At 41.6% G+C, this 17,914-nt stretch overlaps 1 pseudogene; it reads right to left on the minus strand.

Annotated features, from left to right (window-relative positions):
* LOC137616374 (uncharacterized protein DDB_G0287625-like) overlaps positions 1-17,914 on the minus strand; it is a 142,610-nt pseudogene that overhangs the window by 12,494 nt on the left and 112,202 nt on the right.

Below are 17,914 nucleotides of genomic sequence, written 5' to 3' on the forward strand. Positions count from 1 at the left end.
CTTATTCTTATACTCGTTTACTATGTTACTTTTTACTACATCCACTGGAAGTCTATTCTAAGTATTTGCAATTTTGTATGTAAAGAAATTGCCACGTTGAGTGGTGGTGTATCTCTTCAATTCTAGTTTGTATCCGTTACCTCTCGACTGATTTGTGCTAAGCGTGAATAGATTGTTGTAATCAACATTTGTTATTCCTTAAGAATTTTGAATGCCTCTATTAACTGTCCCCTTAGTTGTCGTTTATAGATCAAATGTTCCATCCTCCGTCTATCTCCAAATTACCTTAGTGCTGAAACTAGTTTGGTGACCATAGCTTGTACTGCTTCCTGTCTCTCTATAGCCTTCTGAATACTTGGAGTCCATTGGACTCTGTATTCTAGATGAGGTCTTACTAGTCTGTATTCTAGATGAGGTCTTACTAGTGATGCATACAACTGTAGTACAGTGTCTTTGTTTTTTATTTGAATTGTTTCTTTATGTACAGTAGCCTATTAGTTTCTTTGATTTCTTTTCAGCTTTTATGCTGTTTCGTGAACTTCAAATCCTTGCTGATAATAATACCGAGATCTTCCTTGTCGTCCTCACTTTTTATTTCATTACCCAGCAGTGAGTAATCTGACTGTACGTTACTATAACCTTTGTGCATGACTTTACATTTCCCACAGTTGAAAGGCATTTGCCATTTTCTGGACCATTTTTCTAGCTTTACTAGATCCTCTCTTAAGGCTTCTACGTTTTCCGAGTTCGTAGCACTTATGCCTAAAATAGTATCATCTTCAAATTTGGCTATTGTACTACTATGCATTTCTGGCAAAAATAGTGTTTTTCTTTAATACAGTATCTCCCATAATAATTACTTGATCAGAATTGTACTTTGACACAGCACTCTTTAGACCCCTCGTCCGCTGAGCCTTCCGCTCTATCTCCTAGGCCTTCCGTCGGATGCACCTCTGCCTGAGAAGGTGCACCTAAGACGGGGGGGCCCGCTTGGGGTGGAGGTATCCTTTTGTCGTGGTACGACTTCGGCCGTTCTGGATGGAGGACGGGCATCGCCGCTGGGACGGAGGCCTCCATCCTGGACTTGTCTCTCCCCACGGAGGACCAAGCTGCTGCGGGCTTCCTCATGGCTGCTGGTTGTCGTTTCCGTTCTGGCCGGCTTGTCGAAGTCTTGGAGGCTGGGACATAGCTGCCAGACCGAAGGGGCGATTCTCTCCGCCAGGCGGGTGGAGTCAGAACCTTCGCGGACTTATGCCTGTCTGCCGGAGCCTAAAGTGACGAGTCCCTCCGAAGTTCGGACCCCTACTTCGAAGTCTTGGGGGCTGGGACATGGCTGCCAGACCGAAGGGGTGACTCTCTCCGCCGGGCGGATGGAGTCGGAACCTTCGCGGACTTATGCCTGTCTGCCGGAGCCTGAAGTGAGGATTCCCTCCGATGTTCGGACCTGCTGTAGGGGATGTACTTCGGAGAGGGAGAACGAGCCCTTGGGGGCCAGCCAGAGGTACCCGGAACTGCTGAAGCTCCCAGGAGGTGGCTGCGTGGGATGGCGACATGCACCTAATCCTCCCTAGGGGAACGGTTTCTTCTGTGCCTCCTTCTAGGGGATCTAGCGTGCCTCCTGGCATGGCGAGATCTGGAACGGGACCTCCTTCTGTGGGACCTCTCTCGCCTCCTCTACTGGTTTCTTGGCCTCCATCCTCCGAGGAGAAAGAGTATGACTCTAAAGAGGAGCCCGAAGATTTGTAGGACCGCACTGAAGGGTCCGAGTCGTCCCGCGTCGCTGGTGGTTCCACGTGTCGGTCCGTAGGTGATGAAGGCTTCAGGAAGACGGGAGGGAACGTTGCTGAAGGCGCTGGGGGAGAGCGAGGTAACTTCTTGCTTGGGAACCACGCCTCGAACTCTTCCTCCAGTCTCATGGGTGACCTGAAGGACGTCCTCGGCGGCGCCCATGCGAGGGGATCCAATGATGGTGAGTCCTCCTTCTCGGTGTCTCCCCCGGCTGCCAACGTACCTGAAATACAGGCCCATGAAGCGGGGGAAGAGGCTGCAGCAGCCTTTCCCCACATAGGATCATCGGAAGAGACAGGCCCTGCTGTCACCAGAACTCCGTCCTCCGAACACACTCCTGTCCCTCCCTCAGGCCCCCCCCTTGCCTGGACCGACAAACATCCCCACTAGCAGAAATCTCAGACTCCTGGAGAAGAGCAATGGGCCTCGTCCCCTACTCTGGGTAGGGGAAGGCGGCTGAGAAGCTCTATCCGACGAGGCATCGGGAGAAGCAAGCGGCGAGGAGAGGAGAGGCTTCCTAGGTGACCTCTTGGACGCCTTCTTCTTCTTGGTGCCGTAGCGCACCCACTGTACCTCGTTCCAGGACTCGCACTCCGGACACGTGGCTGTAGGAGAACATAAGCTGCCCCTACACGATGAACACAGAGGGAAAGGGTAGGAAAGGGTATGGAATGAACACCATGGGACCACGTGGGGACCGCGTGAGACACAAAGGGGGTCGGGGACACAAAGGGTCGCACTGGGTAAGGAGAGAGCGTTGAGATGTTATCGCGACGCGACCAGAAAACTTACTGGAGCTCGAGACCTGAGCAAGCATGCTCTCTAACCCCGGGTCGCCTCATGGTGCGTATCACTCCGCCAGAGGTTACCCCGCATAGAAAGGAGTAGGGTAAACTACACAAAATTCTGGTCGGTTGGGAGAAGATACCATATACTCCTAAGAAAGTAGTTCGAGGTAAGTACTCCGTGTTGGAACAAATCTGTTTTGGGGTTACCATTTTTAAAACACTATTTTGTTCATTATTTCTCATATTTATTTATTTCCTTATTTCCTTTCCTCACTAGAATATTTTTCCTTTTTGGAACCCTTGGGCTTGTAGCATCTTGCTTTTTTACCTAGGACTGTAGCTTAGCAAGTAAGAAATAATAATAATCCTTCCCCTTGTAAAGAGGATGGGGGATATATTACTATACTGTATATAGAATTTATAAAACACCTACTCAATATGAAATCTTACCTGCATCAACGCCTGGTTCAGCAAATAACGGCATAACTACTGCACCACAAAAGAGGGAAGAGAAAAGCGGAAAAAGAGCTATACATTCTTACCCATCATCCTATAGTAAATCATATCTAAGGTGACAGTTTTGGAGTGCCCAAAAGAGAAAACACGTTACCACTTCTTCAAATTCTTTCTTACAAATCCCCCATGGGAAAGATTATCTTATAAGTCAAAATCTATGTCCTGTACACACTATCCTCCTTTTAGAGACTGGCGAGAGGGAAGGGCCACCTCCATGATCTTAGAAAGGTTCACTGGTATAAGTTAATTCTTATTTTATTGAGATATTTGGCATGAGTGTTTGATAAGTAATACATACCATAGCAATACTTTTAGCATATGTATTAGCATTAGAACTTTCACAACTCAGAAGTTATGAATAAGTTCTTTTTAATCCTCAATTAACAGGTCTTTCTATTACTAACTTAACTCATTTTAAAATTTACAAGAGACAAAACTAAATGAAAATCATGTTCTCTATTTTTTTTATATTTTCTGGAAATCTTGTTTGCAAGTACTGCATGTCATATCGCTCTATGAAAAATTTCCTACCATTGAGTTCTGCATACCGAAAATCAATGATTTTCACAATATTTCTTAAAGATTTTATGCCACCTTTAAATAATTTTTTTTCCTTCAATTCAAATAACGCTCTTAATGGGTGAAATTCCTTTCCTCATAAAAATTGAGTCCTCCAACAAAGCAAATATTTGTAAAAGTCATCCGAATTAGTAACAGATTTTGATCCTTTAATCTTCTTTATCTTGAAAACTGCATTACCAAATAATTCTTACAACTCTTGGGCTTCGGTACATATTAATTCAACTGTAGCTTTACTGACTTTTGTTGCTTCAGCTATACAAAGAGTTGCATTAGAAACATAAGTAACAGGGCCTCTGTTCTGTTTCTCTAAAGTATCTTACTGCATTACGAATAATTTTCCTTGCTTGTCCTTGAATAACAATGAGCTCTAACCATCCATAATGACTAAAAATGGGTACTTTGTCCTATAAAGCTGAATGAAGCTCATGATACTAAGGTAAATCAATCTATAAGCAAGCTCATGATATAGCCATGCATGACCCCGAGACACAAGGTCAGAAAGGTGCATACCAGAGCCTCACTTCTTCTTAATGAGGTTAATATAATTCAAAGCATTTAAAATCTCACACACACAAACGTTTAAACACCAACTATAAATGCATCCGCTAATCCCTACCATCACATTAAGGGACTCCAGCTCCTCTTCTGAAGAGATTAACAAAGGGCTTACAGTATTGCTTTTCTACACTGAGATGCGGATCCCAGTACTTGACCTGAGAACTGAAATTGTATATGTGGCAACATATATGCCATGTTTCTCAAATATTATATAGAAAAACTGTTTAAAATATTGACAATTAACAACTGTATATATAGCCATGTTCTGTAAATATTTTGGATTAATTCACTTCAGTTTTGTTATATACCAACGACATATATTTCATAAAATCTTATTTAGAATAGAAGTTTGGCTATGCTTATAAATTAATTTTGTTCAAACAAAACCATCAGAACAGTACTGTAGTCCAACACTGAGACCATTGTCTTAGACAAGATTCTTCTTGTCCTGTGAAGGAGCTAAGTACGAAACATAGCCTGCTAAGCAGTTCCACAGGTTTGAAAAAAAATGTTTCTACCTACTTGAAATCAAAGAGGCTGTTAAGATTTGTGGTAAGAAGGCATGGATTCCACGCCACCTGCCAGTTATTACGACACCTTATTAATTATAAATACCATTTTCCTGCTACATCTATATGTCCCACCTATTAAAAGAACGAAGGTTTGTATTTGTGGAGGAAGAACCAATATGAGTAAGACCAACAGAATGTCAAATGATGTGGGAAACCATTTATGGGTTAAAAAGCTTCTTTTCAAAAATAAAGAAAACTTAATATATCTTGTATCAGTAAGATATGAATACAATTGCAATAACACAGTTAAAAATGACGAATTTATGCAATGAGCTCAAATTTTGCTTACATAAAAACAGTATGTACAAAAAGTATTCTCAAGATTCAAAATACAGTGATACCTCGGTAGTCGAACGACTCTATACTCGAACAATTCGGAGTTCGACCAAAATTTTCGAGAAATTTTTGCTGCGGTGCTCGACCAAAAATTCGGTACTCGACCAGCCGAACACGTGACGACCGCATGGGCTTTGTGATGATCGCGCCATCTCGGCCACTCTCGCTTGTTCGGGAAGCATCAGTTCTCTCGAGAGCGTCACTCAGACAACGCGCGATCAGCATTCGTTGTGATTTAGTGATTTTCAGTGCTTTTAATTGCTTTTTTAGCTTTCATAATGAGTCCCAAGAAAGTAATGAGTGTTAAGGGGAAGGAGAAGAGGAAAACAGTGCGAACAACGATCGAGTTGAAGAAGGAAATTATAGCGAAATATGAGAATGGTGTACGAGTGTCCGATTTAGCGGTAGAATACGGAATGGCGAAGTCGACCATTTCTACGTTTTTAAAGCATAAAGAAATGATTAAGAAGGCGAATGTTGCAACGGGAGTTACGGCGGTAACTAAGCAAAGGCCACAAGTGATTGAGGAGATGGAAAAGTTGCTTTTAATATTTATTAAAGAAAAACAGTTGGCCGGGGAAAGTGTTAGTGAAGCGTTCATTTGTGAAAAAGCGTTGCATATCTATGAAGAATTAGTGAAGAAAAGTCCGAGTACCAGTGAAAGTGATTCATTTACATTTAAAGCGAGCAGGGGTTGGTTTGAAAAGTTTCGTAATAGAACAGGTATTCATCGTGTTACTAGGCATGGGGAGGCAGCTAGTTCGGATCAAATTGCAGCCGATAAATACGTGGGGGAATTCGATCGGTACATAAATGAACAAAATTTGATCGCACAACAAGTCTTTAATTGTGATGAGACTGGGTTATTTTGGAAGAAAATGCCAGCCAATACGTACATTACCAAGGACGAGACGAAGATGCCAGGTCACAAGCCAATGAAAGATAGGCTAACATTGTTGCTGTGTGCAAATGCAAGTGGCGATTGCAAGATCAAACCCTTGTTAGTGTACCACTCGGACAACCCCCGGGTGTTCAAACGAAATAATATTTGTAAAAGTGCACTACCAGTTATGTGGCGCTCGAACACTAAATCTTGGGTCACAAGACAATTCTTTACTGAGTGGATAAACGAAGTGTTTGCCCCCCAGGTTAAGGCTTACCTCATTGAAAAGAGCTTGCCAATGAAATGTCTTCTGGTTATGGACAATGCTCCTGCACATCCTCCAGGTCTCGAGGATGACTTGAAAGAAGAATACAGCTTTATCAAAATCAAATTCTTGCCCCCCAATACTACTCCCATACTCCAGCCCATGGACCAACAGGTCATTTCAAACTTCAAAAAACTCTATACCAAGGCCCTTTTCAGAAAGTGTTTTGAAGTGACCAGTGACACGAAGTTGACCCTAAAGGAATTCTGGAAGGAACACTTCAGCATCCTCAACTCTGTTAACATGATTGACCAAGCTTGGCGAGGTGTGACCTATAGGACATTGAACTCTGCCTGGCGTAAGCTGTGGCCATCATGTGTCACAGAGAGGGAGTTTGAAGGTTTCCAACCAGAGGCGGGTCCAAGCACTGCTACCCCTGTAATTTCTGATGACACTGATGTCGTTGAGGAAATTGTTGTCATGGGCAGGAGTTTGGGGCTTGAGGTCGACAAGGATGATATTGATGAGCTTGTAGAAAGCCATTCTACCGAGTTGACTGTGGAGGAATTGTTGCACCTGCAACAACAACAGCAGCAGGATCTGATTGTGGAGCAGGAATCTTCAGAAGAGGATGAGGTAAGGGAGGATGTTCCAAGTTCTCTCATCAATGAAATTTGTTCCAAGTGGGCAGATGTGCAGGCTTTTGCTGAAAAATACCACCCAGAAATTGCAGTAGCAAACCGGGCAGTGCATATGTTTAATGATAGTGTCATGTATCATTTTCGAAGAATACTGCAGAGGAGGAAGAAACAATTAACAATAGACCAGTTTTTCACAAAAGAAAAGAAAGCTGCTACATCAAAGCCTGTTTCTCCTCCAAAGAAGAGACAAAGAAGAGAAGAAACCCCTGAAATAGATCTGCCCACCCTTTCATTGGAGAGAGAAACAACTCCTGAAGGAGAACTACCCCGCCACATCATGGAAGGGGACTCTCCTTCCAAGCAGTAACCTCCCCCTTCCATCCTCTCCACATCCATCCCTGTATGCCATCGAACCGCTGCTCAAAGGTATGTTCACTACAGTACAGAAAATGGTTTAAAATTGTTTTATTTTAGTACAGTAAATGGTTTAAAATTGTTTTATAGGATTTTCTGACCAATTTCATACACATTTAGATAATTATTGTTGTTTAGGTACACGTTTTATTAATATTTTGGGCCTGTTCGAGTGCTTGGGAACGGAATAGAATATATACCATTATTTCTTATGGGGAAAAAAAATTCGGTACTCGAACAAATCGGAGGTCGAACACGGATCTCGAACGGATTATGGTCGAGTACCGAGGTATCACTGTACAAAAACTGACCATTATGGACTTGTGTTTTTTTAAAATATAACATTGTGCAGCTATGCAAAAGGTAAAATTTAACCATACTTACAGCTCGTCTTTCCTGAAAATCCCTTTGCCTCTCCTCATAGGCTTGATCACGTTTTTCTGAACCCAATCTTGGTATTCTTCGTAATCTGGAAGATCTTCTCGCTTTTTCCCGTCTGTGCACGATGCTCCCCAAACTTCAAAATGAAGATTACCTGACAATAAGCAATATGTACTGTAATTGCAATATCATCTTTCTTGATATAAACGATATTTTCCAACCAAACCTACTATAGTTCAAATATATAGAGCTGATTTTCCTAGAAAAGAATCCTTTGCTTTATCTAATACAAAAATGAAATTATCAGTCCCAACCACAGTACTTTCCAAAGAAAGAATACTTTTACTTTTTCTAGTACAAAAATGGTCCTTATCAGTCCCTACCACTGTACTTTCCAAAGAAAGATTAATTTACTTTTTCTAATACAAAAATGGTCCTTATCAGTCCCTACCACTGTACTTTCCAAAGAAAGATTAATTTACTTTTTCTAATACAAAAATTGTCCTTATCAGTCCCTACCACGTACTTTCCAAAGAAAGAATAATTTACTTTATTTAATCCAAAGATTTTCTTTATCAATCCCTACCACAGAACTTACCAAAGAAAGATTACTTTTACTTTTTCTAATACAAAAATGGTCCTTATCAGTCCCTACCACTGTACTTTCCAAAGAAAGATTACTTTACTTTTTCTAAATCAAAAACTGTCCTTATCAGTCCCTACCACTGTACTTTCCACAGAAAGAATCCTTTAAATCTTATAATACAAAAATTCCACAGATTAAGGCTATCCATTAAATGGAAGCACTCACTTCCTAATCAGGCTCTACATAATCTTGATGAACTGAAGTTTATATAGATATAAGAAAATTAGCAAAAAAGCTTTACTAGCACTGCTTAACTGCCTACCAAGAAAATAAACAGCCATTAATGAAGAAAGAAAGTGGGGTTACACCATTTGTAATGAAAATTCAACCCCTACATCAAAAGTCATATATATATATATATATATATATATATATATATATATATATATATATATATATATATATATATACAAGAGATGATGGGACAAGTACAAGAGGAGGGCCAAGGTTTGGGTGGTTGGATGGAGTGAAGAAAGCTCTGGGTGATAGGAGGATAGATGTGAGAGGCAAGAGAGCGTGCTAGAAATAGGAATGAATGGCAAGCAATTGTGACCCAGTTCCGGTAGGCTCTGCTGCTTCCTCCGGTGCCTTAGATGACCGCAGAGGTAGCAGCAGTAGGGGATTCAGCGCTATGAAGCTTCATCTTTGGTGGATAACGGGGGAGGATGGGCTGTGGTACCCTAGCAGTACCAGCCGAACTCGGTCAAGTCCCTTGTCAGGCTGGGAGGAAAGTAGAGAGGAGAGGTCCCCTTTTTTGTTTCATTTGTTTGATGTCGGCTACCCGCCAAAATTTGGGGAAGTGCTTTGGTATGTGTGTGTGTGTGTGTGTGTGTATATATATATATATATATATATACATACATATATATATATACATACATATATATACACATTATATACATATATATATATATATATACTGTATATATATATATATATATATACTGTATATATATATATATATATATATATACACATATACATACATACATACATACATATACCAAGGCACTTCCCCCAATTTTGGGGGGTAGCCGACATCAACAAAGAAACAAAAACAAAAAGGGGACCTCTACTCTCTACGTTCCTCCCAGCCTAACAAGGGACTCAACCGAGTTCAGCTGGTACTGCTAGGGTGTCACAGCCCACCCTCCCACATTATCCACCACAGATGAAGCTTCATAATGCTGAATCCCCTACTGCTGCTACCTCCGCGGTCATCTAAGGCATCGGAGGTAGCAGCAGGGCCTACCGGAACTGCGTCACAATCGCTCGCCATTCATTCCTATTTCTAGCACGCTCTCTTGCCTCGCTCACATCTATCCTCCTATCACCCATATATACAGTATATATATAATTAATATTTCAGCTTCTTTGGGCATTCTGCACCAAACTCCCAACCCGTCCTGTGATAGCGGGAGAAAAGACGTAGAAACAGAAACCTACAGTACTGTATATTATTTTTCAATGTTCTTATAATCCATCTTGTTTCTTCCTCATCTTTATAAAGTTTATCTTTAATAAGCCAAAATATGAATATTCTAAGCCTTTATAAGACCAAAAATTAATGTTTTAGACTTTTATGAATGAAAAAATTACTATTTTTAACAAAACATATTTTAAATACGAAATATAAAATTACCTGCTCTCAGATATCTGTGATATAAAGGAGTCTCAATTATATTTATTTTCGGGCTCGAGCCATGTCGTCCTGATGGAAGTTCCTCTAGGCAACATTCTACTAAGGATATTTCCTTTGAGTGATATACCAGGGAATTTTACCTGTACAGGTATCACAGGGTTCTAACTCCTGAAGCGAATACTGTATCCCAAGAGATATCATGTATGAAACAGGGACGTGTTTAAAACAACCACGGCTATCCTTCCCGAAATAGTTAACCTTGTCTCTAAGGATATGAGATAGGACTGAATATGTGGGAGAGCCGTTACAACTCAGATCCCAGTGTGTTATTGTAAAGAAGATCACTGGTTCTCAATTCCTTCTTGCAGCACCATCTTGATAGATCACTTTGAAGTTTTCTGCTTGTTTTGTCAAGTTTGTATCTGAGAATGTGGATACTTCTGTTTCATCAGTTGCGTACCTTACCCTTTTTGGTAGAGAATTTCGCGTCTCCACCTTTCTGTTTTTATGCGGTGCGTCCGTTCCTTAGTTGGGGCTGTCACATGGCCGAAGCCGGAAGCTCATGTTTTCAAATTGTTTGGGGTTTTATATGAATTTCTTAGGTAGTCTTGTAAAAGTATATTATATACATTCTTTTACAACTGCGGTATGAATTTATGACAGAATTGTGCTTTTCTGCATTCTTGTCTTAACCAGTCGTGGTCTAGGCTAACTATTTACCCTTAATTCTTGGCCCTAATATTTAGAAACCCCTCTTCTCCTTCTACCACGTAAAAACACCGTTCTCGTGAGGCCGGCACACTTCCTTAAATACTGATATGTCATAGCAGGGAACTGTTCCCTGCTACTTTGAATGGATTCCCTGGGAGTTGTAGATAGTGGATTATAGTAGGCTTAGGTCAACAGCATCTCATTTTATCTACTTAGCCTTAGTTTTTGGATAGACGACACTGGTTGAGGGGACCTGTTCCTTGTGTCCATATTGTAAATACCTTGGAACGATACTAAATCTGTTCTAATATTGACAGGTAGACTTTCCTTTCCTGCCCCCTTATCCTTCTTCTAGGATATACTTAGTCTGTGGCTAAGTGGCAGCAGGTTGTGAGAACTCGTTCTCTGTGCCTACTTACTGTAAATCCCTTGGAACATTAGATTTGTTCTAATACTATAGTTGGGCTTTCCTGTCCTGCCGCTTTACCATATTCTGAGGCTCCCCTTCAACATCAGGTAGACTTGGTCTGCTTGCTGTGGAACTCAGTTCCTTTGCCTAGTACGGGTTTCCCTGGCATCTGAGGAATCCTCAGTCACTATATTATAAGACTTTTATTCTAGCTTTGGGTGGGCGAGTGAATGGTCCTATCTTGGATTAGTTCTCTCTCCCGCCTGACAGGCCACCTCTAGGTGGACCACCTCTCTCTTTCCCCTTCCTTGTTATGCTACATTTTCTTCCTGTCCATGGAACTAAAGTTCCTTTACCTAGTCTGCATTCCCTGACATTTGAGCATACCTCAATTGCTATATAGCTAGGCTAGCCGGCATGGTACTTCTTTGTAAGGCTAACCCTTACTAGGCAATGAAACTAGAACCCCTAGGGGTTCTCCTCCTTTGCCGCCCAAGCAGTCTTCCTATTTCTGGTTTCAGCTTCTTCATCTTAAGCTATGTATTTCTCACTATGGAGTCTCGGTTCCTCTGCTTGGTCGGGTTCTCCCTGGCTGAAATAATTGCCATTCGGCCATCTTTCCAGACCTAAAGCTGATTGATTGAATACCTCCTATCCCCTTTTTCTTAATCTAATGTCAACAACTAGACAAGTGGCAGACTTATTTATCTACTGCCTACTATTGTTATGTACCTTTCCTCTTACCCCGTGGTCTTGTTCCTTATAGGATCGTTCACTTTTTATTGACTTAGCAATGCCATTGCTGCGTTGTGTCGACATACTTATGGGGTAAAGAAAGGTTAGTCCAGATCCATAATTGCTATGAATAGCTGCCACCTGGGGCACAGCTGCTGCCACCTGAGGCAGAATGGTATCTGTTTTTGCCACCTTAGGTTGTCTAGTCAACCGATTTTAGGGGAAACAGTGTTCAATTGGTATGAACATTTCTTCCCCTATTTTACCACACTTTAGGAATTCCTATAGAATTCTGAGCTGTTTGACATGAGCTTCCATTGTAGTGTAGCTTTAGCCATAGCTAGAGTAGGTAAAAATCTTTGAAATTCAAATTTTAAAAAAATTTATTGAAATTTTTGAAGTGTAAAGATAAAAAATTTTTTGAAAATTTTGTATCTTTACAGGTTGCTGACGACATGGAGTATGCGACAGTAACCTACACCAGACGAGTCAAGTTGCTCTGCGGCCATAAGACCTGTAGGAAACATGCAGACTGCCATGTTTCCAAACGTTCCTTTGCTATCTGGAAACCTACCAACTGCAGTATATGTAAGGACCTTATTTATATGGGTTTCCCCGCTACCAATGTTTCTCAAGATGAGAAATCGTGGGGACAGAAGACCATCAGGTATTAGGTGAGAGGATTCCAGAAGAGCTCCGTCCCGTCAGAAAGAGAGAGGATCTTACTGACAAAGGAAACTTCAGATGAATCACTTGACAGTCAACAGGTAAGTACGGTTCCTAGTACTTCCTCTGTTCATGCTCCTGTTCCTGTATCTGCTACACCTACCTCTGCTTCGATTCCTCTTCCCACTTCGAATGCCCCTTTGTTCCCTGGACATTTGGAGTTTATGGCATTTATGCGGAGCATAAAAGAGCGCAAGCGTCCTTAGAGGCGCTTCAACAGGCACTTAAGTCCAAGGCTCCACCAGCATCGTCTTCCAGACTGTTCAGCAAAGAACCCTTGGGGTTATGTGGAACATATGGTTCTGAGTGGGGGATACCTTCACATTGGAGAAAGCATGTGATCTAAACCAGTCTCAGATTTAGAATTCTTTCCCTCTATTGAGAATTTCCTTACTCTTATGTAAGGCTGAATTCTGAGGCTTTCCATGAGGGATGATACAATCCCTAAGGAAACAATCATCTTGAACCACAGTAAGGCTCAAACACTAATGGTGAAGGAGCTAAAGACAGCAGAGTTCACTAAAACTCAGCTTTCTGCTTTCGGCAGGAAGCAAGCAACCTTTATAGCTCCAAAGCATACTGTCTTTCATTTTGCCTCAAAAACTTTAGAAGCTGTTAAAAAGGCAGTAATAGAAGGTAAGCTTCTACAAGTATTAGAGGAATGTAAACCTGTCTCTCTCTGATCCTCCCTTATGACATCAATAGTTGGGAAGACGTCCATCATACCTTCACAGTTGGAAAACTGGATAGATATCTCAGAGGCAAGCAGTTTAATGAGAAACTGCCCAGAATCCAGAATACCTTCTAAAGGCAGAATTGGAGGCCAAAGAAGGACTGGCTACCTCTTTGTCGCACGAGTCTTGTCTTGAGATGCTGATCGGGAACTAGTCAAAGTCTGACCTCTTCCCGGTTCTGGCAAAAACCCATCTGGCTACTTCCCATAAGGATCTACATGCATTTTTTTTAGCCAGGAGAGCCTGCACAGAGCACGTCCTAGGTGCAGCAACTATTAGGCATGAGCCTAAAAAGTTGATCAACTTGAACATCTGGGGGAAAGATCTCTGGCCCCCAAAAGGTGATTAAGTAATGGACAGGGCAGCTTAAGAGAACTAGAGCCTTATGCAGAAATGGGGTATGTCATCTAAGAGGAAATTCACCCCCGGAAAAGGACCTCAACATAAAGACAGGAAGCCTAGAAGACCTTTTAAGGGCAAGACAACCTTTCCTGCCACAACAGCCACAGTTGCCACTATCCCACAGATTATGTACACGGTTCCCCAACAGTACGTGACACAGTCTCCAGCTTTCAATCCCGTCTATGAACAGACCACCACAACATTTCACCCTATTGGAGATCAAAGGAAAAATGTAAGTGGAAGGAGAAAATCTGGAAAGGGTGGTCAATTTAGATGCTGAGGAAATAGAGGCAAGTCATATAAAAGAGCAGGTCCTTCAAAACAACAATGAGGAGCTTCCAGTAGGGGGGAAAGACTATCACTTCAAGGATCAATGGAAATTTGATCGTTGGGCTCACAGATTAGTCTCAAAAGGACTACATTGGAAACGGAGACAGACACCACCACAGTTCAAGAGGTTCTTCCAACCCACAACCTCATTCTTGGAGGAACAAAGAATGAGGTTGAACTTTCAAGGATGGCTAATCTGCGTGCCAAAAAAAGATTAAGTGCTCTTTGAACTATTCTTGACTTGTCCCCTCAAAACTAATTCATTCAGAACAACAAGTTCCAGATGCCAACTATCTCGCAAATACGGACACTACTACCCCAGGGGGCCTACACCGTCTACATAGATCTTACCGATGCCTATTGGCCTCTTCCGATAGGTAGGCACTTCTCCCCCTACCTTGGTTTCAGACTGGAAAGAAAGGCCTACATATTCAAAGCATGCCCTTCGGACTCGGCATAGCCCCAAGGATTTTCACAAAACTAGTCGACACCATTGTTCAACATCTCAGGAACAAAGGTCTTCAAGTGATGGTATATCTCAATGACTGGTTAGTCTGGGCTGCAACAAAGTCAAAATACCTTCTAACAGCTCTGGAAGTTATAAAATTTCTACAATCCTGGTGCTTCCAAATCAACCTCGAAAAGTCTAGGCTATCTCCAGCTCAAGAATTTCAGTGGCTAAGCCTGCACTGGAACCTGAAGTCACATATCCTCTCTCTACATCAGGGCAAGAGGAGGGAAAGAGCATGTTCAGTCAGGTGTTTACTTCAGTCGAAGACAATCACCAGACGTTACCAGGAAAGTGTCTTAGGCTCGCTACAATTTACAGCGGTGACAAATCCAATATTAAAAGCAAGACTCAAGGATGCCAACTGAGTCTGGATAAAATAGGGACCAAATGCTCGGAGAGATCTTCGCCACAAAACCCCATCTTTACTCTGCAAACACCTCACGCCATGGTCCACTGCCAAGAGCTTATCGACTCACGTCCCTCTTCAGTTTCCTCCTCCATCAGCGACAGTCCAATCCACATGGACACCTCGAAGCAGGGTTGGATGGGGGCCATACCCCTACCTAAAAGTTACAGGGTCCATGGTCATTCGCATTTCAAAAATTCCATATCAACATTCTGGAAGCCATGGCAGTGTTCCTTTCTCTGAAGGAACTGAACCCGAAGAAGAAATCACACATGAAATTGGTTCTCGACAGCAGGACGATAGTCCACTGCATCAACAGACAGGATTCAAGGTCTCCACAAATCAACCATGTAATTTCAGCCATTCTCACTTTGTCAAAGTGGAGAAATTGGCATCTTTCAGCAGTTCACTTAGAAAGGGTTCGGAATGTGACGGCGGACACTCTGTCAAGCTTCAAGCCTCTGGAAATAATTCTTCACCTAAGGGGTTACTGCACTGTAATTGTTAGGTGGCCACTTTCCTTTCGCTAAGGGTAGAAGAGACTCAAGCTATGGTAAGCAGCTCTTCTAGGAGAAGGTCACTCCAAAATCAAACCACTGTTCTCTAGTCTTGGTTAATGCCATAGCCTCTTTACCATGGCCTTCCACTGTCTTGGGTTAGAGTTCTCTTGCTTGTGGGTACACTCGGGCACAGTATTCTATCTAATTTCTCTTCCTCTAGTTTTGTTAAAGCTTATATAGTTTATATTGGAGATGTTTATTTTAATGCTGTTACTCTTCTTTAAATATTTTATTTTTCCTTTTTTCCTTTCCTCACTGGGCTATTTTCCCTGTTGGAGCTCCTGGGCTTATAGCATCCTGCTTTTCCAGCTAGGGTTGTAGCTTAGCAAGTAATAATAATAACAATAATAAAATGGAATGTTCTCTAGATGCAAAATCATTTTGTTTCATTCTGGAGCAAGTCCCAGGACTGCAAATAGATCTCTTTGCTTCCCAGGTATGTAGCAACAAATTTAGATCCGGAAGCAAAGGGAAAAGATGCGATGTCACTGGATTGGAACCTGTGGACTAGCATCTATCTCTTTCCATCGTTCAACCTCCTTCTGAAAGTCCTGAACAGACTACGGACTTTCAAAGACCCAGCAGCACTAGTGGTCCCAAACTGGCCCAAGAGCCATTGGTATCCTCTTGTTGTGGAACTGAAAGCTTACCATATCCCCCTGCCAACTCTAATGCTGTCCCAGGATGTTCAACAGAAGACTGTCTTCACTTAATCCTCGATATCGAAAAACCTACAGCTCATGATTTTCTCGCCCTAGCTGCTAAAAGAAAATTCGGAGTTTCGAAGGAAAGCATTGATTTTATAGAAGAATGCAAGTCCACTACTACAAAAAGGTAATACTTGTCTTCTTGGAAAAAGTTGTTAGTGTTAAAGAACACAAGCCCTCTTCAATCACTATGAACCTCTGTATTTCCTTTATTTCACTACATGAGCAAGGTTTGGCCTCTACAATTATTTCCTCATATAAATCGGCCCTGACTAGACCTATCGCTTACACTTTTGATATACTGTAGAACTCAACAGTGAACCATTCAATAAGATCCTGACAGCTTGTACTAAACTGGTTGTTGGACAAAGTCCTCCACTTAGCCTTCTCATTAGAATATCACTCTGCTTCTTTGAGGGACCTTACTAAAAAATTGATCTGTTACTTGCTATGGCTTCTGGTGCTAGTCAGCGAGATTGTGGTACTATCAATGGATGATGGCCACGTCGAATTCTCGGAATCGGGAGAAGTAAACCTATACAGTACCCAGATCCTGCATTCCTGGCTTAAAATGAAACCCCCACAAAACATTGGGGGCTCTGGAAGATAATTCCACAAAAGGAGGACCCTTCTCGGTATTCTGTGGAATGCCTTAAGCTTGCCTGACAAAGAGTCAGGCCTTTAAGGTGGACAACTTTTAAAGGAGAAACTACAGGATCTAATCTCTCTTTGAAACAACTAAGGTCCAAACTCACCTATGTGAGTATGCCATTGGGTCATGACCCTAGGAAAAGCTTATAAGCTTATACGGGATGGAAAGTGTTTTTCAAACAGTACTTACAACAATTGGAAGAGATTAAACACTTTGTGGTGGCTGCTGGTAGTGTGATTAAACCAAGTTCCTGGTGTTTGGCACGGACTCTTAAGGGTTGTATATTTGGGACTTTTACAGTCCACATAGTGCAGGTTGAATACTATTCTAATTTGCATGGTGTGATAAACTATTTGCATAGTGAAGTCGTAGGTGATATTCTTTGCTTTATCATATGGAATAATTTTATTACATTATTCTATTAGATGTTTCTGGGGTAGACATCAATGATGTTCAGCATAAAATAAATGTAAATATTGTTGCACAAATTCTTGTCACATTTATATGCTTTTGGAAATAATAAAAGATCACAATTCTTTTTGCTTTTCCTTTATGTGAACCTACTGTACCTAAAATAAAAAGTAGCATACCTCCATTTATTAACTCCCTTATTTACTGACTATTGTTTGGTAAATTGACTTCAAACAAAGATATTTTCTCACAGTGAGTGGGACTGTAATGATAACTTCTTTGTTCCGACGTAGTTTACAAAAACTTGTAGTGTCAGTTCATAGCCTTAGGCTGTCGTCCCAAACTGCTACATTCGGAAGCGTAAACAAACGATAGTAAGACACACTAATCATACATGGATTTTCCTTCTATAATTAGTGGAGTGACTAAGAGCACATATGGGATAAAACCCTGAATTGCCACAACTGAGAATGCTGATTCTCTGGTACATTTCTATCAGGACTACATGGCTCAAGCAATTATCAAATAAGCGAGTAAACAAAAGATAGCAAACTAAGATGAGTGGTACATGGAAGACTACAATCAAATCTACAAGACCTGACAAGGAA

This window comes from Palaemon carinicauda, chromosome 22, assembly GCF_036898095.1.
Source record: "Palaemon carinicauda isolate YSFRI2023 chromosome 22, ASM3689809v2, whole genome shotgun sequence".
Lineage (NCBI taxonomy): Eukaryota > Metazoa > Arthropoda > Malacostraca > Decapoda > Palaemonidae > Palaemon > Palaemon carinicauda.